This window comes from Corvus brachyrhynchos, unplaced genomic scaffold (genome assembly GCF_000691975.1).
Source record: "Corvus brachyrhynchos isolate BGI_N302 unplaced genomic scaffold, ASM69197v1 scaffold116, whole genome shotgun sequence".
Classification (NCBI taxonomy): domain Eukaryota; kingdom Metazoa; phylum Chordata; class Aves; order Passeriformes; family Corvidae; genus Corvus; species Corvus brachyrhynchos.
This window is the reverse complement of record NW_008240221.1, coordinates 2,267,170-2,294,940: the sequence shown is the minus strand read 5'-3', so window position 1 is coordinate 2,294,940 and position 27,771 is coordinate 2,267,170. Positions and strand designations below refer to the sequence as shown.

Here is a 27,771-nt window from a genome sequence, read left to right as displayed (position 1 = left end):
TAATTCTATAATGTCAGGCCTCATTTTTCACCTACTATGAATAAACTGATTATTTGGGGATATCATAAATATATCAAATATAATAAAAGATAGTGTTTGCTTTTTACAGGAAGCAACACAATGCATTACTTCTGGTTTTGGTTATGAATTTACTTCACAGTGGAACCAGCCAGTCACTGTCATTTCTGTATTAGAGGTCTTGAAGAACAGGGTAATATTTAGATTGCTGACATCTAATTTTGATGACACTCTCTTGAACTAGGCTAGGAGAACCAGTAATTCCAAATTTTTGCTGAAAAAGAAAAAGTTGAGAGCAGAAAATCCCCAAGGGCTGAACAAAAGCATAATCACAGATATAATTTTGAGAGACTCAAAGAGCAGGTCAGAAAGTTTTAAATGAGAGACAGGAAGCTTAATGTATATTTTCATAGCAAAATAATCTCTTGTAAATGCAGGACCAGCCAAAATCAAAGTAAAGTAATCTACAGCAAAGGGAGGGAGTGAATGACATGATTCAGTGGAAAGGAAAACATTTATAGGAAAGAGTCAGGGAATCATAAAAGGATGCTGTCTTTGGCCAAAACTCCTGGAGTGCTGAGAGGAAACTGCGATAAAGAAATGTCTGTAAGTGTGCTCATTGTTTTCTACAGATCTGTGCACTTCTCATGCTAAAAAGAACAAAGATGTCTAGAAAGAGACTTTTTTCTGCCGGTTGTCTTAGTCCAGTTTGGAATTAAGCAGTAAAATGGAGTATCTAGAGATCCGTTTGTGCTAGAGTGCTAGTGTTTTGTTCTCTACCTCCAAAGCCAGATGGAATGGCCCAGCTCACTTCATGCAGCTAAATCCTTCTCAGATCCAAAGCAGAGTGGTCACTGCCCCGCTCTGTTCCCAGGCAGCCTGAGGTGGCTGCGGCTAGAGCCATGGTGCTGAGCCCAACCCTGCTTCACTCAGTCCACCCACATACCTAAATGACCAGGAGAGTCCTGGGAAGGTGCTTAAGTTACCAGAAAATGCTAAACCATGGGTGCAGGTGGGTGAAGCAAAGGATGTTTTTGGTCCAGATTTACAAAATGGGTAGAAACCCCATATTTGTGAATATTTTCAGACCTTATCATATTTTCATGAATTTAATGACACTGTAGTCCTCAGTAGTTTACCTGCAGTGAGATTATCAATGCAGATTATCCAGGTCATAGGGTGACCACCAAGTTCCAAAGTGTTTCTGCTTAAAGCACAATGCTAAACAAGCAAAGGTGTACTGCCTTGAAAGCTGTACCACTCTCTGGTCCTGAAAACCAGACAGGATGAAACCTACCTGATCCAAGTTACTTCTACACAAAGCTCTTTGTTCCCAGAATAAAGTGGGCAGTGAAACACTGTTCAGTGTCATTGCTGACAACACTAAAATAAGGCAAAGTTCTGCTAGTGGGGTGGCTACAGGGGTGGCTTCTCTGAAGAGGTGCCAGAAGCTTGCAGAGCCAGCAGAGTTTACCTGGGTGGAGCTGAGCTAGTGCTAGTACATCCTGTCACACTAATGCTGACTGGAGTTCTTTCTACTGCTTTCTCAAAAAAACCCTAAAGCTCAAGCAAACCTTTATTATTTTCTGTGATGGAGATCGATTCAGGGATTGATTATGCTTGGCTTTATAGCAAATGAAGATCTAAACTAACATATGTGCCATTGCAGGCAAAATCCAAGCCAAGAGGTAGTGAAACACTTCTTGATTCCAACAGGTAGGTAAGATCATTGTGCTGCTAACTCCTTGGCATAACAGGTCAGGTCTTGCAGTAATCAGAGTTCAGTGGCCTTGAACTGTTCTCTGTAATTCTTCAATGCTTAGCCAAAGAGTAGAGTACTTAACATTTTTTTTTTTTTCCACACTACTATATATTATGTTTTTTTAGTTGATGTGTGAGCATCTTACCTGTCCACAAAGCCCCAGGACACTTAATTCCACCAAACCAACAGAAACCACAGGTATCAGCCTTCTTTCTATCACTGTTTATCGCTGTGCCAGATGTAGGTGAAGATTGCATGGGTAATCCTGCTGTTGCTCAATTAGATAGCTTTTTTTTTCTGGCCTTCTGTGAGGAGAATGTCATTTTTGGAGAGGGATTCAGGGAGTGTTCTGAAACATGCTGTGTAGAGTTACAAAGAACAGCAAGAGGGAGAAGGCAGTAGGGAAATCAGTAGAAGGAAATTAATTTTTGTACTATCACCCAATAGAATTTAGGAGTTCAAACCATCAAGTCTTTGTTATAGTGAAACAAATTATGGGTGTTTACCAACCTTGAAATAATTCAGCTGTCCCGGTTGCCTTTTATAACATGAACCCTGTGAGCAAATGAAGAATCAGAAGCAGGGATAGATTTAAACACTTTCATAAAATTTCTATCACTGCAGTGAAAATATGTAGTCCTTTTTTTTTCAATGCTTTTGATTAATTTCCTTCTTTTTTATTAAATTGTATCAGAATAAACTGGATCTTGATACTTTTCAATTAAAAAAAATTATATTATCATTTGCTGGCCCCTTATAAGTTCCATGTGCACATGGAATAATATGTTTATAAACCAAAACAAATAGATCTTTTAAAAATAATCTGTCATCCTGTAGTATTCCTGATAGTGTTTTGATTCAAACTCAATTCATCCCGATCTCTCTCATTATTCACTGTTGAACTGTTTAATGCCAGAGTTGCAGGCAAACTGGCGTGAAGAGTGCAGGGAAAGTATTATGTTCCTGCAATATAAAGTTGGATGTCTCAGTTTCATTATTCTCTTTCACACCCAAGATAAATCCTGAGCTCTGCCACAGTGGCCCACATTGATTAAAATGCAAAAAAGATACAAAAAAACAGCAAATGAAAGGTTTCTAGCAAGGTGTATTAAGAAAATAAAGCTAACATTTTTATACTTTCTAGCCTTTTGAAATCTTTGCAGTATCTCCTCTTTTGCAAAGTAAGATGATATTTAAGGAAACAGAATTTCAGTTCCATTGAAATAAATGGTGAAATTCTAAATAAATTTGCCAGGGGCAATGCTTCTTGCTTACTACCTTTTCTATCAAACTTTCTAAATTACCTTTTTGCTAAACAAGGTGACTGCCTTCAGGAGGAACAGTTTTCTCAAGTTCCCCAGTGAAAGCAGTATTCCTTTACAGAGAGTGTATATATGCATACTTGGAAGCTTCCCACCAAAGTTAGATAAAATCTGCTCTTGATTATATAAATAAATAACATCTGCTGAAATCTTAGAACAAGCATGACAGACTGCAAACTGAAACACTTGCACATACTTCAGGATTTGCATCAGGCACATCAAGCATTACTCTATCAGTAGTTCTGAAAATAAGGGCCAAATTCAGCCAAGTGAGGATCACAACCAGAAGTGGGAATTATCAGCAGAAGCCTAGAAACTGCTGCTATGTATGTTAAACCTGGCTTGTATTTTAAAGATGGTTTTAACATGCTAGCCAGTGTAGATTTCCTTCTCCAGACTCTATCTTCTTGATTTAGAATTTTTTTCTCCAGTTCTTTAGTTCTAGGCTTTTTACTTACAGGCAACGCTTGTCTTAATATATTTGGAATGCAGCTTAGCCTCTTGTCTGATTCATCCAGTTCCCTCCTCCCCAGGTAACAGAAAGGTAAAACTTTCAGAAAAGCTTCCCCTTCTGCCCTCCATCCAACACTAATTATCAGATTTCTCCTCTTTGTTACAATAAATATATATATGTATAATAGTCTTGCCTTTCTTGAAATATGTGATTGTTTTTAAGAGTTTTTGCATGTATATGAGATGTCTCCATTTTTTCTTCCCAGTGCATTAGAACATAGAGATGACCAGCACCAATATATTTGTCTGAATCTGTGGTGGCCAGCGAGCCTACCTTACAAGGGACAAAGAGAGTCCGCTGGTGGGACAAGTCCCTAGTACCAAAAGAACCTCCTCAGGTTAGGGTGACCAGAAAGGCTTCCCCCAGGATGCATTGTTCTGTTACGTTAACGTACCCCAGTTCTGCTTCCCTGGTTGGCCCATTGCCCCTCCACCCCCTTACCACCTTATGTGTCCCATGCCCTAGAAGGTTCTCCACTCCAGGTTCCCCCCATTGGCCATTGCCCCATCGCCACTCCCACAGAGTTTCCCTATTGGTTCCCACCTTTGTACCGCCCCCATGCCCTCAGATCATTGGTCCCTGATGCTCGATCCGCTTCCGTACTTAAACCTGGACCCTCCATTTTTTCTCATCTTTTTCCCTGGAACCATTCACGGTGTGGCTGCAGTAGACCTTTGTCCAGGGAACCCCAAACAGAGATGCTTCCTGCCTCTTTGTCACTGACCCATATTACTGAAGCTGTCCATGCGTTAGTGCATGCACGTGTGTGTGCGTGTGTAGCTGATCCTGCAAAACAACTTCTCCAAGGACATGCTCTTAGAAGATCGCTGCACCCTGCGCTATGGCACAGAAGCCGCAGAGAGCCTGGGATAGTGACATGGATCTATCAAGTTACAGTTACTGGTACAAGTCTTCTGTTGTCTGTAGGACATCAACATATGCTATAATTATTGTTCCATCACTGCCCTCAAGAGAGAACATCTGCTCGTACCCTACCATTACAGTTTTAATCTACTTGTAGCTCCTGTTTCCTTGAAGAACAATCCAAATGAGACAGACCCTGTCTTTTACTTTTCTCCGGTTTTTTAATAGCTTCCAGGCTTTCACCAGAGCAAAGTGAATACCTCGAGCTCCCACCAGTATTCATTTAAATGAAAAACTGAATTCCCTGTAGCTGTGCTTGTGCCTGTAAGCAGATGAGTGAGGTGGGAGTGAAACTTTCTCACAGGCACAAACACAGTAACAGCAAATTGAATTTGTTGTTTAAGTGGGGGGGTGTCACAGTTCTCAGAGAGCAGCCTCAGCCTCTCTTCAAACTGCGTTGAGTGGGGAGCCACAGGATTTGCATCAATACTAAGTGTCCTCCCACTAGTGCAAACACATCCTACTCTTTTGCAGCCTTTCCCAGTTGTGATGGAGGGCCCCTCTTTGCCCATTCCACCTCGAGTCACCTCTGTGGTTTACACACTTTGAAAAATGTATTGTCTGTACCTTTTGGGCAGGGTAAATTTTACCTGTTGAAAGCAACAAAGGCAGGAGCAAAATTAAAGCATTTCCACAGCATATCTCAATTCAGTGGTTAAGAGTATTCACAGGCATATGAAATTATGCTTTTGCATTGGTTTATGGTTGGACTCAATGATCATAAAGATCTTTTCCAACATAAATGATTCTGTGATTCTATTGTCAATAATCTTCTGTGGTGACAACACATAACCAAACACGCACACTCATCTTGGCAGAGCTAAGGAGTCTGCCCTTCCAGAACTTATCCCCACCCTATGAACACAGCAAATACTGCACTCATGACACACAAAACCCAAAGTCTTCAATAGAATGAGTTGCAACTTCAAGAAATGTAAAACTGACTGGAGTCAGAGCCAAAATGCTAAATGTGAAAACTGTATTGCCATCAAACCCTTAAATTTGACAAAAGTATTCATGTGAAGAAACCATAACTTGGATGAAAACACTCTAGCATACTGTGGTGTATGAAATCCACATCCCAGTCCCCCCTTCTGCTTTCTCTTCTGACTGTCCAGGATTTAAACTTAGAACAACCAGTGGTGTCAAATGGCATTTTCTCTTTCATTATTGTTCACCAGCCTCTTCTCTAGCACTTTGAAAGATGGTTTTGGAAGCAGTCTTCATAAGAACTAAGTCTCCTATGCAACTTTCTGCATTTTACCTTAAAATTGTTCACTCATAATTAACCTCATAACCAGCAATGAAATGAAGCACTAGTGACAATTTCAATACCATACATTAATCTTTTTAATTACTTGAGAGTGAAAGCTGCCCGTGCTCGGAAGGACTTCTCAATGTGACACTGCATTTTGTCATCCTCTTTGGAAATACTGTTTATCTCTTGCTTTACAGTAAACTCTTCAACATATACTCAACAGTGAAAGAAATAATTCCTTTTAATGTTTTGTAATAAAAAATATAATTTTTTTGTTGCTGATGATAAAGACTGAATCAAAGGTACTTGCAATTTTAAATCATCAGGAATAACTAGGATATTGATTTAATTTCTGCTGTGTTTAGACCTCAATTATATACAGACACACTTTCAGGAATGTCCTCACCAACTTAACTTAAAATGACCTGAAAACCTCGTTTTTGAACAAAATTAAAAAGCTGATTTTAACCTGTTTTTAGAAAAAAAAAAGCATATGAGATTACACATCTTCAAGTCAATCTCTTAGCTTGTCCCCTGCTTCAGACCTTTTAGCTAATTTCAACAAACTGTGATAGGAAAGGAAAAAGTTCAAGGGTATTAAATTCCTACTTAGTTCTTAAAAGTAGATACCATACAGAGGAAGGAGAGACAGACAAATTAGAATGATCACTGAAGAAAAATCAATGAGGTACAAGATGAGCAACCACATGGGGAAGAGTCAGGCAGCAAAATGCCTGAAGTTCTGCTGCTTGCGGAACAATCTGTTTTTCAGAAGAACCCCAAAATGCATTTTAGAGGATTTTGACACAATAGTTTTTATCATGCTCTTGATACACCTAGCAGTGAATGGAGGCGCTGAGAAATTAGGAGGATGGTTGAGTGGCACAAGACTGGTGCTGGGGGCAATCTCAGAAAGGTATCTGCCTTAACCTTCCTCTGCTCTCCTTCAGAGAAAATGATGACACTACAAGGCTGTGCCTGCCTTGCATGAGTCATGTCCACCCTTCCCACGTGGCCCCATCAAATGTACATCAAAACTTGTCTGGAATGGGGGTTCTCATGCCATTCCTTTGCTACCTGCAAATGGTTGTTAACCGGACAAGTACTTGTCAAAACAAGTTTCAATATTCAGCCCTGGTCACACTGGCTTAACACAGCTGTCATACATGCACAGTCCAGGACGTTACTTTAGGTGACATCCAAGCGGGCAGAGGTGTGTGGTGCAACCTGGCACAACATGACACCATCATCAATTCCTAGCAAGAGCCTGAACATTTTTGAAGCAGCCTGTAGAAATTAACATACTTCTGAAAGGAAATATTTGCATATCCTAAAGAACATTCATGGAACACAAATAGTAAGAATACAGGTTGGTGACTGCAAAATTTACAAGTTTTTAAATTACAGAGCAAATTTGCTGCTTAAATAAAAAAGATTGCATTTCAAGTAGCTCCTGTGTGACCTCTGTATTTGCCCTCATTACACCCTTGCTGCATCGGTTTTCAAACTAAGGTTGAATTTGCCTTTCCTTAAAAAACCCCAAACCTAAAGCAAAGAATAATTTGCAGCATATATAGCTAGCTAGACTAGTCTTAGTGAATACAAAAGAGATAAAGGGTATAAAGGATTTTTTGGTAACAGGAAAGTTGATGGATTCCCCTTCCTCCCCCAAGATTAGGGATCAAGAAAGTTCAGAGCAGGGCAAAAGTATCTCAGTAATTTCTTGCAGAATTTTCATATTTCTTAATCCTCAGATCTCTCTTGCTCTCAGAGAGAAACATATGCTTATCATCCTAAACCAAGTAAGTCACAAATACCCACATATGACAAAAGTTCTGCTCTCATTAATACTAAAATAGGAAGATGCTGCTGGAAACTCTTATGTTTATGGCTTTATACCAGTTTCATACTAGTTTAACCTGAGCATTAATTGTCCAGTGGAGCAGAAATAATGTTAATGATTCAGGAAATTTTTTGGAAAGATAGTGATTGCATGCACTTTTAATATAGTAAAAGTTTTCACTTCAAACTAGAAGGGAAAATATATTAAAAACCTCAAATATCTTCATCCTCTGGAAAGACTCTGGTTTTATCTGGATTAAAATATGGTATTTTGATGGGCTAGTTTCTTGGTGTATTTGTAATTGGTTGGTTATTTTATTCATTGCCTAAAAAGAAATGACTTTCAAATATCAGAACAAGGTGTTTATCAGTCTTTAAAAAAAAAAAAAGGAGCACAGCTGAAGCCTTTTCAACAATCTGGAGATAATTTTTTTACATAAACAAATTGGATTGCTCTTTGAAGCCACATAAATTATAAACTGCTGAAGATTTGTATGCTGAAGTTTCTCTTGCAATCAGGGAGCTCTCCTACTGAGTCCTATGTTAAACGGGTCCTTTATAGTCTGGATACCCATTATGACTATCTTTAAAAAATATATTGCAAAAGCAAAAAGATATATATCTCAAAACATTATGTGTTGGAGGGGAACAGCAAAGATTTGCTAAATTCTTCCAACTAAGGCCATTTGAACTTCACTTACATTGTCAGTTGTCCATGAATACTCTGAGAACTGCTTTGCAGCCTTGATGTTTGCTCTCAAAAATTCACTCAGCTTTCAAATTATTTCCATTAAACTTGTGTGGTATTGGGGAAAATTTCCTGCTAGTGCAAGCACCATGGTACACTGCTCTTTTGTGACTCAAGGGTTATAACTTCATTCTCCTAGGAAGTACAAAGGACAGAACTAAAGAGAAGTATGACAAAGACTTTAAATGAGAGACAAATACAGTAGTCAATGGCCAAATATTAAGATGGGAATAATTCTAGCACTGAGAACCTGAGTTGTACAGACAGACATATACATACAAACACATGCAAACACACACACACACACACACATTTCATTGCAGATAGAAAACCTTTGCAGGAGGCCTTTCTGGATTCTCTGCAATGTAGGGGTTTCAAGCATTTTTATGGTAGGACTATGATGGAGTATATGTGTGTGAAAAATTTTCCTAGGCAAGCCATTTAAAAAGTTTGATTTTTTCCTGGATTTTCTACATGTATCGCTTCATTCACTTTAATTGCTCCAGAAACCACTCAAATTGGCTAGACTGTACAAGCAATACGTAAACAAGTGTTCCCTCACCTTAAAACCTATCATAAAGTGTTTGTCCTGAAAGATGAATGTTCTCACTACTCAGAGATCACCATGCATGCCAATAAGATTTTAAAATTAGCAAACACAAACTGCAAAAATTCTCAGGCTCATGAAAAGTGCTAAAACATTCTCACAGATCACTGAATTATCCTGCACTTCAATTGAAATCTAAACCCTACTTCCTCCTTTCCCTGCCCCTTCCTCTATGTGCCATGATAGACCCTGCTCTTTTATCTCCAGAGCTTTTCCGTTTTTTATGTGCGTCCAACACTGCAAAGGAGTAACTTCCCTTCCCTCACACAGTCCCTTTTACAATGCCAAGGCTTGGTTTACACTGAATAAGGATGAGGAGCATGATTAACCCTGTGCTTGCTATAAGGCTTTAGCTGACTTGCACCTATTACCTGACTGAGTAAGAGTATCCTCTTAGCTCCATCAGAAAACTGGAGTGAAAGCTTGGAATGTCTACATGTTTGCCTTTATTTTTTCAGTGTGTTCATCAAGTAGAGGTATGATTTGAGAGCTTCTCTTGCAAACCAAGGAACTTTAGAGTTGTAAAAGTCATGACAGATAGAAGGAGACCTGAAAATAATGACAGCTGGTTGCCTTTATGGCTTACAGAACCTTTAGTGAAGGAAAATTATCACACATATCGAGAGCACAAATCCATCTGTGAAATAGAGCTGTTTTGAGGGAAAAGCACAGCTAGGGTATTTTGTGAGTTTTTCTGGTCCAGTTAATAAGTTAGTTAGGGACACTGGGATACCAGGGTTTCAAAGACGGGAGGGAAGATTTGTTTACTCTGTACCAGAGTGGTCTGTCTTCCCTTATTCCTTAAAAAATTGGTGATCTGTCCTGGAAGTCAGCCTGTTTGACTTCTCTGTCTGATAACCAAGTGTTTGATAATCAGCTCTAAGCCAAAGGATGAGTGTCTCAACCACTGGAGCTGGGCTCACGAGCTGCTGAGCTCTAACCCTAACAAGACAATGGCATGTAGGTAACACACCAATTTATGTGTGACTCGGAACACTTCTTAGTACAAATGGTCAGTGGCTTAGAAAAATGGCACACCTCTGTCTGAAAACAGAGGAGTATGATTCCACATTGAAATGAAGTAAGTGTTCATTTCAAAATGCGCTATAAACCTTTGAAAACAGAAATATTTGCCCTCAGTAAGAGTCATAGTGAGGAGCTTTTTGTTGCAGTTATGTCAATGGTTTTGGTTCTCTGCTAGACACACCCTTAAAATGTATAATTAACCAGAAATGTCAAGAATGCTCCTCACTTTAGGAGAGGATTTTTGTGTTGTGTAGAGGAACCCACCCTGGAACCAGCTGGGAAAATAAGCACCCAAACTGTGATCTCCAAGAGAAACCACAGAACTGAAAAAACCCAACAAAACATGCAAAGAAAGAATAAGTCAATTAAGAATCCGTATTTATTTCAAAGTTCTTTAAGTTTTCCCCTACCATTTCCTTATTTTCTAATCTCTCATTATACAGATGTGCAAGACAAGGAGAATTGCAAAGCTATGTGAAAACTGTTGGAGAAAAATCTGACCCATGCTAATAAACTGCTGTAAGTGTTGCACCACACTGAATGACAGAATGACAAATAAGAATCTCTCCTTGCATCCACAAGCAGATCTGAGTAGTGGTTTATATTATGCAGAGGAGAGTGGGATAGAAATCCCCAAATTAACTCCAGTACAGTGCTCAGCACAGATGTGTGGTGGATAATGAAGGTAACAATTCTGCAGAGGGCTGCACACCATGCTCCATACCAGGGCGTGTTGTCACCCAGAGATGTTCTATTTATGAATCCCTAAACTTTCCACAAGTGGCCAAACCTGTCACAAGATTATTTTATCATGTACATCAGGTCCAAAAACTCTTGTTTTCTCTAATTTGACTTCTTCCTCCTAAAGTCCTCTAAGATCATCAAGTCCGACTATTAATCCAGCACTGACAAGTCCATCACTAAACCATGCCCCTAAGTGCCACATCTCCACGACTTTTAAATACCCCCATGGATGCTGACTCAATCTCTTCCCTGAGCAGCCCATTCCAGTGCTTGACAACCTTTTCAGTGAAGAAATTTTTCCTAATATCCAATCTAAACCTCCCCTGGCACAACATGAGGCCATTTCTTCTTGTCTTATGGTTTGTTACTTGGGAGGGCACTGACTCCCACCTCTCTACAGCCTCCTTTCAGGTAGCTGTAGAGAGTGATGTCTCTCCTGCGCCTCCTTCTCTCCAGGCTAAGCAACCCTAGCTCCCTCAGCCAATCCTCACCAGATCTGTGCTGCAGACCCTTCACCACCTTCACTGCCCTTCTTTGAATGTGCTCCAGCGCCTCAATAATGCAAGTTGCTATGTACTTTCAACATGGTAAGTGCAACAAAACCCAGCTCAAAGAGTATGATATTCAGAATTTGGATTTTGTTGCCTGGCCTAGATCTGAATCTGCCACCACTGTGTTCAGTGAAAACAAAGACTGAAGAGACCGTCCACAGCCTCACAGAGCTCTGGCTCCTTGCAAATGAGGCATTACCCTATGTAATAGGTTTCTTTGGGGACCATATGACATTCATAATTTAGAGCAGCCTTGAGGCTTTTCTAACTTGCACCAGGCCTCGATCAGTCATAGCTGGGATAATCTGGAAACAGCCGAAGTTGTTTTATTAACAGATCCACAGCAAAGGAGCTAACTAAAAGATGTTGCAGCCCTTTAGTTTCCATAGTGCAGACACCAAAGCTCTTGGGCTGCTGGCCAGTGCTATATATGGGAAAAATGGGTAAACTGTTCTTCACAGACAAAATGTCTTTTAGTATAAATCACCTGTTACTGTGCTTCTAAATTATTCATTTTTTTAAATTAATGAAAATATGCAAATTAAGAAATTGCTGTTTAAAAGGTATAAATATATTTTATTGCCTAAAGTAATTAGAATAAGTAATTACTTAAACATTATGGTTTAAAGTTGAATAATAGCTTTGATATCAAGATGAATAAGGAGAAAATGCTTAATATGCGTGATATAAACTACTTATCCTAGAGATAGTCCTTTTTGTACTATTTACATAAGATGTATATACGCTTCACAAAACCTTAACCTTGATACCAGTAATTTTTAAGGACATCTTTTGCTTTGTTCATTTACCTTTTGGCTTGATTTTGTAAGAAATACAGCTCACTAGACTTAATTCAAGCAAGTAATTATACGGACACCCAATGTGTATCTTTACAACTGTATATGGGCTCCTTCCATGGCTGCATTTACCATTTGTTTCCAGGCCTTGCTGCACCATAGCCACTCAGTACAGGTGGTTCTCTTCTACTCAGAGCAATTTATTTTTCTTATTCCTTCCAGAAAGCAACAAAAACCTTCAGACCTTGTTAGGACGTTTTCCTGCAGACAGCCATGTACCTCACACTGTGTTTGTGTGTCCTCAATAGGCACAGATGAAGGGCTTAATCTTATCCTCAGCAAGGTGTGGTGGCTGCTCTGGTACGCTGATTACTGTCTCTTCTTTCTTCTTTCCTGCTTCATCTACTTCCTAAGAAACTAATGCCACTATATAAACACAGACTGCCACCCTTTCATCCTCTCTACTGGTTTAAATGCTTTTATCATCTCTGGCACTGCCTATCACTGATAACACCATCTGTAAGGGCTATGTTTTTCAAGCTCATAGACTTTGTCTAAGTGCTCCCACAATGGTGAGGATAGAAACTCCCTGCTGTCAGGTCTGTCTGGTGAGCAGATGAGAGACTTCTCCTGAAAATCAAGGGAAGCAGAAATACAAGGTAGACAGCACTGAGTGGGCAATATGGATCATTTAGGGACATGCTTTAGTGACTTAGGGACATGATTTAGTGGTGGACTTGGCAGTGCTAGACTAACAGTTGGACTCTAATTTGGAGATATTTTTCAACCTCAATGATTCTATGATTTCTAGATCAAGTATGGAAAAAAAGATTTTAGTAATAACAAAATCAAAAAAGATTCTGTCATTAGTTACACCGTTCAGTAATAGCTGCTTTACTGACAGTTCTGTATTTTTCATAAGCCTCAAGTAAGTGTTCTGTCAAATTTACAACTTTTATATTGTGAGAGTACAATCCCTAGGAGTAAAACATGCTATACAAAAGTCAAAAAGGGGTATCACTTCTGCTGCTTGACTAGTCACCTATTTTTGTTTTAGAATATGGCCCATGAATGCACTGTTAAGTATCAGAAGAGGTCTGGGTCATAAAAGAGTTGAAGAGCAACAGAAAACAGGAAGGCTTTTTCCAGGATTTTTCAGCTGTTACTGTGCCTGTGTTATCCTGCAAGAGGAAGGGTAGAATGATGGAAGCATAAAGGTTTTCCTTGATTCTCAGCAGATGGCTCGTGAAATATAATCCTATAGGGAGTACAAGGGCCCCTGAAGATCCTGCATAAAGAAAAATGCATGACTGATATGTTGAGCTTACTTTATAGGAAGAAATTTTTGTGAAAATAGAACTTTAATTATGTGGTTATAATTTTACATTTAAATACCCAGACTTACATCCTTTCACTGCATAGATTACCAGTCCATAGGTTTTGGACATCCTCAGGACTATTGCCAGTGGTCAGGGAGGAAGGACTAACAGGCTGTCTAACCAAACTGCCCTGAAGTACTGTAAGGTACTCAGAGCCTGAGAATTAAGGCACCTAATCAGCTCAGTCTGAGTAAATTAAATGATCCCTTCAAGTCTGAGTATCAGAGACATTGCAGCAGAATTATCATGCTCCATCACTGGCTTTGAGCAGACAGTCAGATCTCAGCAATTCATTGCAAACTATGTATGTTTGTCTGCTGGCTCTCTATTAGAAAGACCCATCATCACTTCTCACGTAATTATTCTCTTGAGATTATTTCCACCGTGCTTGGTGCGAAAGACATTCATAAGTTTGCACCTGTTGATTTGTGGCAACAGTTTGATTTTCTCAAGTAATTCAGTGAAGTTCTGCCAGCACTAGGATGTCAGAACAAGTGAAAAACCTGAATAGACACATTTGTCAATCACATTAGGTGTCCAAGATGAAATGAGTGAATAAATGAAAGCCATTTATCTAGTGAGCAGCTGCCCTCATTACTAAAGATCCTGTTAAGATTAAAGCTGTGCTGCCAGCTTCTTTTTTTTCAGTTAAGGAAAATAAAAGTAAATTTAATACTAACAACAATTACTTTAAAATAAGATAGCTGAAAATACTTTCTAAGAACCAGATTCTTAAAAATAATATTTTGCTTCACCTGAACCACAATGTTAACCTTGAATGTGAGAAACTGGTATTTAAGTTTTAAAAATAAAATCAGAATGAAATGGAAAGAAAATTAAATGAAGTCAATTAATAATAGCAATAAAGATATTTCCCATTGAAAAATCAAAATGCCATTATTTTATTACTATTTTGAAAAATTATTTTCTGTTTATACTAAAGCAATTTAAAAAACCATCAAATCTTTCTGAAACAGCTTAATACTGCCAAAACTAGAGGACTCACTGAAAAAGATGCCAGTTCAGAGTCCCACTGAGTTTATATCAGCCCTCAAAGCATCTGAGCAAGAAACATAATTTCTGTGAATGTGCTTAGTTACAAATGGAAGCAACTGCTGAGCATGAAGATTAAATGTAAAATATTAATATTCTCTAGCAGTGTAAATATTTCTCATTTCCACAAGGAGTCAAGTGACAGTGAAATTTAAGAGGGTAGAACCAGACAGGCCAACCTAACCAGGTGAAATTTTCAAGGATAGCTATAAGCCAACAACAGCCATGCTCACGTAGCTTCTGAGGAAACCTAAATGATGGATGATACTGCCTTTCGATGCTGGCTTACCATGAACCATACAGAAAGCTGACCTTGCTCTGTAGAAAGGAGAGAAGAAAGGAAGAAGTATATTCATCATCAGTTAAATGCAACAATGAGCAGAGAAAATTCTTATGAAATTTTTAATGTTAAAATTAATAAGGGCCAGATTTTTAGCAGGAATAAATAATCAAATTACAGATTCTATTTTAAAATACAAACATTTGTTATAATACAAGCCTAGAAGAGTATTTTGTGTTGCAACAAACAGTGACTGTGCCATGATAAGAGATGATATACATATACTTGCTTAGCAACCTAAAATACTTTAATCCAATTTCATCCACACTCTCCTTTGAATAGACTTTTCCTGCACCTTTTTCACACATAAGACACATTCACTCACTTGTTTACATTTCAAAGGTGGCTTAAATGTTAACGTGGCACCAGAAAAGACCATTTTTTGCTTATGAAAATGTCGAGACTGTTCATAATTAAGGACTGGGTTCCTTCACAAAACGCAGCCATAATCTTTTCTGTCTGGAAGGCCTGGGTCAGGCTGTGGTGTGAGGCCAGCACTCTTGCCATGCAGTGACAGCCTGGGAACTTTTAAGTCCCCTTATTTACCTGATAAATTTACCTGTCTGCACCAGTCACCATGCTTCTGTTTTAATTTTTCACTGTGAGAAATCTTCATCATCTCTTAGGGCCACCTTTAAACTTGAACTTCCCCATGCTGCTTTGAGAGGATGAGAAGCCCATTTAAATGAAGTGCAATTGCTAATGAAGCTGCTCAGAAGTGCCTTGCTGTGGTACCAACTCAGCCTGCTTTCTGCCTGTGTATGTGTGGTTCTCTTTCATCTTAATATTTATATTGAAATTTTGTTAAAGCAGAGGTCTTTTCTTTCGTGTTCTCTTTCTTTACTTTTTCATTGATTTAATAAATTGTTTTTTCAGTGTCACGGTACCACGGTAGCCATGGAAACCTCTGTGGCATTAATGGTTTTGACTAAGAAGCAGAGAAAACGTAATTTTCCTTAACCTTCCTTTGAATTTTGGGTTTGCTGAAACCTGAAGCTCAGAGCTTCAAGCTGAAAAAGAAACTCATAGTGTGTGTGGTATAAAAACTACTGAAATTCTCTGAGGTCCAGCATAATTTTCCAACATTTTAGGTGTGATTTACCTTTTAATATATGTAGTTTAGAAAAATGGTTGTGTGGGAAGACCCAATATTAAAATATTAATTAGATTGTGTGTCGAGTAAAACACTAACTGAAGATTGTTTCATCTAGCTGTGTCTATATCTGGATGACTTCTGGAAATTATGTGGATATTGAAATATAAATACCAGGATTTCTATGTTTCTAAATGAAGTGAAGATACTATTTACCATAAATAAAGCAGATTAGAAAGGTATAGATGATATCTAGTTAATTTTTACCTTGCTTTGCTAAGTTTCTATAGAATATTAAAATTAGAACCTGAGTATAATTTAGGTTCAAAGGGATCTATGTAAATCCAAGCTCCTGCTCAGAACAGGCCAACTTCAAAGTTAAATGAAGAGTGTTGCCTCACCAAGTTTAAACAATCTTAAAGGACCGAGCCTGTACTGCTTCTGTGATTATTCTGACCCTTTTTTGTATGTATGCAGATGGAATTTCTTTCATTTCAATGTGACCAAAGACTACATCTTTGTTGTTGTGCTCCTCAGCTGAATGTCCATATCCAGCTATTTTGCTAATTGCTGTGGCTAAAATTACTTCTTCATCACTGAGGAAACGGGAACTTGTCAGCAGTCCTAGCAATAGCTGTAAGAGGCACCAAACAGGGCTGTATCCCAGCATCAAAGTCAACAGTTTTTGCTAGCTGCAGATTTTGTGGCTTTCACTCTTTTCATAATCCCTGACTCTCTGTCTAGATCTGGAAAGACTCTGAAAAACTTTCTGCTGGATTAGCTCTTTGAAAAACATCTGAATAGGTCCATAGCTAATTTAAATAGAAAAGGTACCGAACATAAGTTTAAATTTTCTAGGGAAAAAACTCCAGCAAAATAAGAAAATCCATATCCATCAGAAATAGAGACAGACGATTTTGCTTTCCATTTTCAAAGATGCAAATTTTTCAGTGTTAAACTGCTATATTACTTTTTAACAGAAGATGGCAAAGAATGTACTATATCCATTAGGCCTTGGCTGCTTTTGGCTGCAGAAGCAAAATCATGTTCAAGTCAACCAACATTGAGAGCAAGCTACAAACACAAGACATTCTAGCCCAAGTGTACCACAGAAGCTGCTTTTTCAGACAAATGTTTTGGCTGCCTGCCTCCTCCAGTGTTTTGAACTGCTTTTCCATTTTGCTCTTGTTCACATTTATAGCTCAGTGTTTTAAAATAAAATCTGGCATAATTGTCCTCTTTCTGTTCCCCTGGTGCTTTTATGTCTCCTTCTCAAGAGATCTTTCTTACTCTTTGAACGTTCAGAATCCAAGAAACCACTGAAATTTTGTTTCATACAGCCAGCTGCAAACATGCTGGATATTGATCATGTGCTCAAGCGCTTTCCTGAGTTGCAGGCAATGATCTCCCCTATAAATAGCCTTGTTTTCTTGAATGTGACACCTGGCACCCTGCTCACCTGAGCATTGAGAGACAAAGGGTATTGCCTGACCTTCATTCCTTGATGCTTCAGCGTGCCATGGCTCAGCCTGCCATACAGAGTTAATGCTGATACCAACAACATCGGAGTTGCTTCTTGCCTGAAGTAAAGGGCGAGCAGGGAAGGATTTATGTCTTGCACAGGATGCAGGGTGCACAGCTCAGCGTAACACAGAAATACCTCAGCTAGCTCTCAACAAGTGCACTAAGGGCCATTTGCCTCAGCAGGAGCTCCAAGAAGATTCATTTGTCCCCTGTTTAAGGGTTAAAGCACAATGAAAGCCAAGCTTCATTTAAAAGCCTGACTTAGATTTCACAGAGAACCTTAAGAGTGTTTAGAATACCAAAATAAAAGTTTTTCTTTAGTTAGGTGTTCCTTTAGTAAGGTTAGAAGCCAGTGGGTTTTAATTTCTTTTTATCCATTGTTTTTAGCCATCTTTTGAGGGCAGCTCATCTTTCACCTACATGACATGAATTTACTCCTTTGTTCAAAGACATTCTGTAAACCAAGGAATTGTTTTATTTTGAGTATTCAAATCCAATATTTTTTGTTCTGAGTTGAAAGTACTAGTACTGAGCTGCAACTTGAACAAGTGCCATGAATGGTTACCACAGCCCTCAATCATTGGCTGTGCTGTGCGATCAGTGTTCCGTAGAAATATGGCCATGACTATACTAATAAGCAACAGAGCCTGTGCAAGGACAGAAGCATCCACCCTGTTAGCTTAGCTTCTGGCAGACTTTTGGATGTAAACCAATTAACACCACCAGAAACAGTCCCAGACCATGATTTGGGGGGGTGATGCACTCTAAGGATTGCTCGCAATCAGCAGTATGGATGTAGTTCCCTTGTTTTGAGAATTAAGAGGGTTTAGCTGCCTAAATGTGGGTTGTACCATATCATTTGTCCTCAGGGACAGAGAATAGTCTCTGGCCCATTTTATTTACTAGTATAGACAAAGCTTTTAGGAAAACACCAAACTTGGCAATAGTTTTTTTATTTGCATTGTGGTTCCAATAAATCTCTTCTTCTCTCAAGGGCATTGTTATTTTTTACTGCAGAGCCATTAAGCTGAACAGTACTTTAATAATGATTATCAAAACCAGGATCACAAAGGGAATAAAAAGAAGCCGAACACTGGATTTTTTATAAATTTCCACTATGACACGCTTAAGATAATAAAAGTTAGTAATCCCAAGAGGAAGCATGTATGGATATCTTGTTAAATACCTTTAAAAGTAACATTTAATTAAAATATAATGTAAATGTAGTAGCTTTACAACATAAATTGTCACATGGGTATAATATATGAAAAATAATTACAAAACTTCCCATCTTGTACCTAAATATCTGACTTACAACTTTCATGTTGCACAAAGGGGTTAATTGGACAGAATTATTTCATTTGAAGTAAAACAGTACAAAATGAAACAACAATAAGGAAAAATAATTCAAATCCATATAAAGCAAGAAGATAGATATATGTAACATGAGATTTGTGTACACCCAGCATGATGGAGGAGGCCTCAAGCATGACCCCACTACAGTTTTGGTCCAGAAAAGGCTGATGGCATGAGTAGCAAATTGTTCCCTCTCCTGTTCAATATAGCAGAAAATTACTTTTTCTTCTGTTGTCTTTGTTGAACACTGTAGGGTGGAGGGACTACACTTTTCTGGGTGCAAACTACACCCATGCCAGCCAAGAAAGGGGATGTGGGCAAACCCTGAGAAAAAAAGTGGCATGGGAATTGCTCCTTTCCTTCACCCTTCAAAGAAGCGGAATGTTGACCATATTGCCTCTTGCAAGTAGTGTCCTTGCATCACATCTGGCCATGACCTAGGAAAATGCCAGCTGGCATGAATCACCCTGCCCGTGAGCACATTGACAGTCAAGTAGTATATAAAATCACAGATATCAGTCAGGCTCAAACACATACTTTCTCTAGCAAAACAAGTACAGATATTTTCTAACAGGCAAGATGGACCCTCAGTTTGGAAGGAGCTGTCTTTTTTTGGTATCTTCCCCATCTGCACAGTCTGAGCTCAAATGTGGCTTTTGAACTCTGTGGCCTGATCAACACACTTGCAGGGGGATGGTCTGTAGGCAAAGATACTATGTGCAAGGAATTCACTCATGCAGCCAGAAGGAAGTCAGTACTGATGAGGTGGGATGCCAACCTAGAGAATGAAATGATAAATTGTAAGAAGTGGGAAGGAGGCAGTGGGTGGTGGATATATGATACAATGATCATAACACTGTAAATTATGTCAGATAAGGATATTGTTTGTTAGTACAATTTTCAGTAATATACACTATTTAGTGCTAGCATGATTTATACGATTAGTGCTGTCATTCTGTCCTTCGAGCAATTTACATTAGGTTTCCAGAACTCTTGGAATTATCAGTTTTCAAACTGATTCTAAGTATTGTGGAAAGAATTACTGAATGCACTACAAATTTCTTTTGAAAAGGGCTAAAAGAAGTCCTGAATCACTGTTAAAAAGACAAAACTCTATACCAATTTTCTGGGACAAACCTGTTTTGCTCCTTTTTAATGTCTTAACACTTGATTTTATCTAGGAAACAGAATACTGGTGTAAAGATTTTTTAATGTACTAATAACTTCTGCAATGTAACATTTCAAATATTTTATGAAGTTAAAAGAATAACACTTTTCAGATAAGAAAAAAATTATAACCCTTCAATCTTTTTGATTTTTCACTGCAACGTTTACCTAAAAAAAAACAGAAGTGAGACCAGTTTGGACAGTGATTGGACAGGAAAATTATCACCCTAGTGCTTAGGGGAGAAATAGTATTAAGAAAGCCACTCTTGATCTTTCTAAATATCAGTCACAGCATAGATTTCAGTTATACCTTAAATAAGGCATGGAGGATGTAGAAGAACTGAATCCTGACAGCAAGTCCATTATCTTCTCCTTCCCTGAAAACAGAGGTCTTCAGACTAAGAATACCCCCTCTTCAACAGGAATAGGAGGCCTTGAGATTTTATAGGGGTAGAAGCTACCTCTTACAAAGGGGTACCTTAACATATTTTCAGGATGAGACAGTTGTGTTGTCCTGGTTTAGCTATGGTATTCTCTAATTTAGTACTCCTATGAAAAGGACCACATGCCATTCCCTCTCCAATGGGAGGCACAAAAGGCAAAGATCATGGGTTGAGATAAGAACTATTTACTAGAAACAGCAATGAGATAAGAAAACCAACAGTAACGGCAACAATATTGATGACAAAAGCTATAAGATTATATACATCTATGTCTAAAGAAACTATTTGCACAGAAAAACCCCTGCCATGTTTGCTCCCCTGCCCTGACAATTATGTGAGATGATATCAAATGCCATCAGGGTCCTGGCCATGCCCTCTTCCGGCTACTGCAGAAAGTTAACCCTGTCCTGACCAAAACCAGGACACCTGTGTTTTGAACTCAGCTGATCTTGGAAGCAGGAAAGAAGAATCTGTACCCTGCAAAAAAACAGAGGACAAGCACTTTGCTTCTCTTTGTGCAAGTGCCATCCTGAAACCTGCAGGACCCCGAAAGTCTCTGCTTCCCTCCCTCCTGCTTTTCCTTTCATAAGGAACTGCCTCCATCTAGGCACAAGGGAGATGATTTAGCAGAAAAACTGAAACCTCTTTGTTACAATAATGTATTTGATAAAGTTAAACATACTTTATCTGTTCTGATCTTGATATTACTGTCTTTGCATGGCTCTGTGGGTTAGGTGGAGTTCAGGTTCTGTTATCCTCTCAAGAACACTATCCTAGTGATGACTGCCACAACAGGCAAGGGCATACCTGCCCTATGGAGGAGCCAAGAATAGAGATTAATACACAAGCTGCCTAACAAGAATACCTGAATTTAAACCTGTAATGTAAACATAAAGGTGATGTGTTATTAAACTCTTTCTGAGGGAACAGATATTTAATCTCTTCCATTGCTCTAAGACTTCAAAGAGGGATGCAGAAATGACAATATGTTCTTAAGAGGATTGTCCGCTTCCTTGCAGATAGGTTTCCCATGGGGAACTTGAATTTCTGGACTCACACTGATGGGCTTTCTTTAGGTGCCACCAGTTCAATCAATGCTAACTGGCAGCAGACACATGGCAGTGAAAGAATGACTGCCAACACAGTTTAACTGACCCAGAAAAATCACCCTAGGGTGCGACTATCAGTCCCAAGCAGAAGAGTTTCTTTAGGCTCTGTGATTGTAACATTCATGGCCATTTCTGTGTTTCACAGGAGTTTACTTCGTTGGAAGAAAACAACCACAAATCATTATAAGCCAATACCACAAACACAGATCTATAAAAGATTAATTTGATGCCCTATGATAGTGAACTACATCAGAAAAGAATGACAGATTCATTTTTATAAAATCATTCTACATATGTCATTTCCAGTAAAATATATGGTTTAGCTTATTATGAACATAGATTTTCCCTCTTCCTGTCAAAAATCAGGAAAGATATTAATCCCTTCACGTTAGCCTTGGATCGGTACATTACCATTTAATCTGAACTTTCACAGGGAGAGTGCAAAGTTATGAAGCATGGCAATAGCTCCTGTGTGTACACACTTGCAAAGAAAAGAGGGACATGCATGTGTTGATTTCTCTTAGTGTGTTTTATTTGTGCACAAGCATATTGCAAATCTCCAATTTATATTACAGCACTGAGCAGAAGAACTCAGGGAGCTTATGTGAATGTTTTCATTTTCCTCCCATAAAGAGATGCTCCAATTTACTATGGTTAAACATCAAGTGATTACTTTTGGAAAAGAGTTGTCAAAATTAGTATTCCTTGAGGAGTTAATTATAGACACTGAACACTGGAAATAATTAAGTTAATTTATAATTTTTGGACAGATCAGGAAGACCAATTTAAATTACTGCAGTTTTCATAGATATCCTTTTTTTTCCTTTTAAGAAGGGAAAGCTTCTAATAACAGTATTATGACCCTTCTGAGATCAGACAAGAAACATTTAAGAAGTGAGTGCAAATGTGAGAAGAAGTAAGAGGTTAGTTATTTCCTGGAGACTGCTCTTTGAACAACTCCCTAGCCTTTGACAGTTTTGGAGCAGGCAGATTGATCTGGTCAAATGGGTTATTGCTGGCATCTCACTTTCTATGGTACCAATCTAGATCTATTTCTAGTGCAGTACATAATTTTGCTGTAGGAGATGGGGATCTCATTTGAGATGTGCCATTTGGCAAGGAAAGGATACAAGTTTCTGCAGGGCAGAAATTCCAAAATAAAAATTTTCCAGGTAAGCTAGTTCTCCAGTTAGTAGTAACAAAATTTCTTACCTGCCTATTTTATTCTAAAAAGGGTAAAGGAAAACTGCAAAATAAACTATTGTCCTAGTCTTTAAAAGCTTTTTATCAATAATCACAGAATAATGATTCTCACTGATTCCCTACTTATTAATATGGGCTCATTACAGACCTCAGGTCTATTAATTTGTATGATGTTAAGTAGTTCTTACTCCTCGGGTAGTGTGTTGGAAATCTGTGAAATTGCAGAGACTTTCAGAAGACTTCTTAAATATGGGCAAAAAAATTCCCATTTTGACAAGTGATGTGTGCGTCCGTATCCACCCAGATCCATGTCCTATACACATACAAACACAGAAATATCAACTGGAAGGAAAATGGAAATGGGACTTTGTTTTACACAGAATTACTGCACCACTCCCCAGGGATGGAGCACATTGGGAAGAGCACCTCTTCTGTGTTCACTGTGTAATGCATTTGCATTTTCAAGAGAGCTGACAAATACTTAAGATGTGTTCTTTTAATAAGCATGTGTAGGATCAAGGCTAAATTTAGTCTCTTTTTTTCCATGAGTTCTCACTTGAGAGATCAGGCACTAGTGATGACATGAAACAAAGATACTGATTGTTGTCTCCATGACCTCTAAGACATAATCTAAGAGAGCTGCACTGTCTTAAGGATTCACCAAAAAAAGGGTCCATTTCCCTTGTGGATTACTGAATAACTATGGAATAAAATCAGAACAAGCATATGTGCTAATTCACCACCTTCCCAATACTCTCCCGACACCTGTTTTCCTCTCAGGGGATTCTCTGGATCCCATGCAAACTCCTTACAGCCACAGGGCCCTTTGAGGGCTGTGTCAGTCCTAAATAAGATCCCAGGAGCACATGGCACATTAGGATGGCACAAGCTGGACCTATATTTAATTGTTGTTTCTAGACACACCACAGACAGTATTGACAACTTCCTAAACAAGCCATGGAATAACACTATTTAAGCTGCCTCAACTTAGATAACACCTGATCACAAAATTAATGAGCAGTAGTATCTTCAGTTCTGTGTTCCTGCCATAATCACATTAAGACACCAGTCTTTATCAGTAATACTTAAATTTGCCTCTCTAGATAAAATAAATAAAATGGTCTTAAAACAAATATGTGCAACGTCATCAGAGAGGATAGAAAATAATCAGAAATTCATGAATGATGACTGGATCTTTATTAAACACAGAAGACAAAAGACAAGTTAAAAAATATTAGCACAATCTAATTTAAAGAGGATTAGCAATAGCTTTCAAATTTAAAAAAATGGAAAAAAGAAAAGTGCTAGTAGCAAATAGAAATCAGAAAACTGGGTTTGTAGAAAATGGGTGAAGGAATCAAAATAATTCCTGGAAAAATCTATAGTCAGCAGAGATAAGAGCAAGAGTATGGAGGGGACATTTTAGAAACAAAAATAATTCCAATAGTGGCATTAATTCGTTATTAGAGCTGGTAGATTCTTATTAATAATGATAAGATCTTAGGAACAGCAGAAGTGGTCAGTAAATACATCTCTTGTGCCCTTGGGAAAAGCTTGGTAGTGATTTTTATTTCAGTCATTAATAACCAAACATGGAACACTAGTTTAAAAAAATATGTAGGATCAGCAGGACTGGAAAACCTGTGCAAAAGAACTTCTAAAGAAATATTGTAGAAAGGAATTCTCTGGACCATCAGTGCTCATTTTTATTACATCTTTGGACATCATGAAAGCTCTGAAAAACCTGGAAAAGATAAACTGTGCCACTACTTAGGTAGTACAACCTAAGTTACTATCAGGCTGTGACACAGAAACAAGCAGGCAGAATAATCTGATTAATAACAAGGTACCAGAGTAATAAAAAAATTGAAGATATGGAAGGCAACTAATGACAATTCACAAATGTTTATACAAACAACTCTTGTTTAACTAACTTGCTGGTTTTGTCTAAAAGACAGCAACTGGCAGAACAAGAGGACACAGTCTCAAGCTTCAGCAAGGGAAATATAGGTTGGATATTAGGAAAAAGTTTTACACAGAAAGAGTAGTGAAGTACTGGCTTTGTCTGCCCAGGGAGGTGGTGGAATCACCATCCCTGGATGTGTTTAAAAAAAGATTGGATGTGACACTCAATTCCATGGTTTAGTTGAGGTGGTGTTAGAGCATGGGTTGGACTTGATGATCTTGGAGGTCTCTTCCAACCTGATGATTCTGTGATTAAAATTTATGTTAATAAAGGAATATCTATTGATGCTTCTGCCAGCATCTCACTTAGCAATGCAGGATATTCTGGTTACTTTAAAGGAAGAAAAAGTTGGCAAGGCAAAAAAAAAAAACAACAAAAAACCCCAACATTTGGAGACATGTTTCCTAATTCCTACTAAATATGAGGATTTTATTTATATATTTGCATTTCAGACAAGTTTTAGAAGTTATCTGAACTAAACCAGAAAACTGTTGATAAAAGTTAACACAGCATAAAAGTAAATAATGCAGAGGACAAACTCCAGATTTTGTACAGGAAATGTACTCACAACCAAACAATGTAAGAGGCAATATCAGGAGGAAACTTCTCTGCTTATCTCTGGAATCGAAAGTCCAGGAGTGTTTCTGAATTTCCATGTACAGGTGCTGACCCCTGCTTCATCCTGGCTTTCCATTAGCATGCTATCTGGAAAAGTCACCAGCCATTTCCCACATCCCTGTCTCCATGTAGGTGAAATCTAAGCACATGATCTCGTTATACAAGGAGCAAGCAGGATCTGGGGTATCTCCTGGTGTTCTCTTGCAGTTAAACTTAGATGCAGCCTTTGAAAAGGAATTGCTGATGGTAGAGGCAATTGCAATTGAAGGGTCAAAAAGGTGATCCTTGGGTGTATAATTACAGAAGGTGAAGCAGCAGAGGGAGGTCAGATTGCATCTGCATTTGGCAGCACTTAGCATTGGAATGCTAACTCTTTTCATCTGAGCACATTTCAGGGATGTTATAGATTTCAAAGATCTCACAGGAAAATTTCAAGGACACATAAAAAATGGAAATGTTTCACCGCAAAATCAAAAGATGATCAGTCTGACTTAAAGAACAGAAGGATAAAGCATTACTTGATCACATTCTGAATACCTTATTAAATTTCTGTTGTCCTCGGAGAGCAGAAGTTTAAAAGAAATCTCCTGAATCTATAAAACTGCCTCAAAATGAGATTAATAAGTAAAATTTGAAGGTAGACGTGTTTGGCTAGTTTTAGAGAGACAGTCTTCAGACAGAAAAAAGTTTAACTCATGGATTCTATGATTATAGGGGATGTCATTGTAGGTGATCACAGTGGATTTACACAATAATCTCTGGGTATAAAACAGCTTTAAACCAGGTTTGAAACAAACGTGACCTGCAGGTGCCTGGTCATGTTGGAAAAAATGGCCATTTATTTCTTTGCATCTCCCTCCATACTTCATTTGCAGTACACTTCGTACAGCCTTGCACTAATAAGCTTAGATATATTTTAGCAGATAGCTTAGTCAGTGTTTAAAAAGAAACTGTAAAAAAAAATTTAAAAAAAAGTGGAACACAAATTCTATCCTCAGTTATACCTAGTTATCTTCATTAAAATTAATATGTCAGCAACTATAAAGGAGATCAGAATCAGAATCTGGTCATCACATGTGAACACTAATCTTTGTACCTAATTAATTAGAACTAATTTTGCATATATTACCATAACCTAGCAGAACACCTATAAAAAATAAACTACATATGTAGATAAACTAGGTATCAGCACCAGCTCTGTGCTGTCAGCTAAGAATAAACCCGTCTACTGTAATTTCCTGAAAATTCATGAAGATGCAGACAAAGATATGTACTTCATTGATAGTACTATTTTCTTGAGTGTATCTAATTATAACTAAATTAAATTATATTATTGTTCTGAAAATTTAGAATACGGATAATTTTCACACAACATGTATTGCATGATTATCTCATATTCTGCAATTTTTCTGCATTAGCAAAACCATGTGTGATAAGATTGTTTTATCAAGAGAATAACAGTCAAACTGGTCATTTGCTTTATATGTTCCCTGCAGAGGCTTTAGATTTTTTTCTTCTAAGGTGATGGATCAGTTTTAGAGAGGGAAAAATGGATTATGTACAGAATAATAGCAGAGCAAAATAACCAAATTGTTTTGGGAAGAAAAAGAAACAACAGGATTTTTCAAAACTTTGGAGAAAAATGTTTGTTTAGGTTTAATGTCAAAAATAAATCACCATTCCATTTAGCATTTTCTGTATATTCCCACAAGAAAATTCTGACTCCAGGAGCAAGATACATATGTTTGAATACAATAGGGGGTCATGGGAAACAAAAAAGGTGCAAATTTATCTCCACAAAAAAGATGAAGCAATCCTTATAATTTACAGGACCACTGTTTTCCAGGTATAATTCTGTCTTCAGCAGGGACTGTGCTTTACAACTTCACCTTTTAAACTCATCAAAAGGGGAATTTATATTCATATTAAATAGCAATAAATAGGAGAGGGATTTTTTTTTTATATATATACGTATTCCTAAATCTTGAATTATTTAATCCAAAGAAATAGCCATATCGTCCTTATCTTCATCTAAACTATGCTGCCTATATTCAGCCTGGGTTAAACACATCCTGAAGTAAGAATAGATGTCTGGAACTCTCTCTCCATCATCTGTTATTTAAGTTCTGGAATAACTATATAGCAATTTACTTGAAATTAAAATGGAAAACTACCTAAGGAAACTCTTTAGAGAAGCACCTTTGGGTGAGACACTCTCTGTGTCTCAGTTACCTGTTAATACCTTGGATTATAACAGTCTTTCTAAAGTAGACTGTAGTGGTTTGGTCCAAAATACTCATTACTGTTTATCTGCTGTGAGATAAGAATTAGGAGAAACGCAAAGCAGGCACCAAACTTGAAAGAATATAAAGAAGTTTATTAACAGACCTAAAAGAAGAAAAAAAAA

General features: G+C 38.0%; 1 long non-coding RNA gene across 1 annotated transcript in view; it reads right to left on the bottom strand.

Moving 5' to 3' along the window:
• LOC108449311 overlaps positions 1 to 27,771 on the bottom strand; it is a 129,468-nt gene that overhangs the window by 33,697 nt on the left and 68,000 nt on the right. The window contains exon 3 of the long non-coding RNA XR_001865470.1: positions 14,779 to 14,863. This is a non-coding gene — a long non-coding RNA (uncharacterized LOC108449311). The remainder of the gene's footprint in view (positions 1 to 14,778; positions 14,864 to 27,771) is intronic.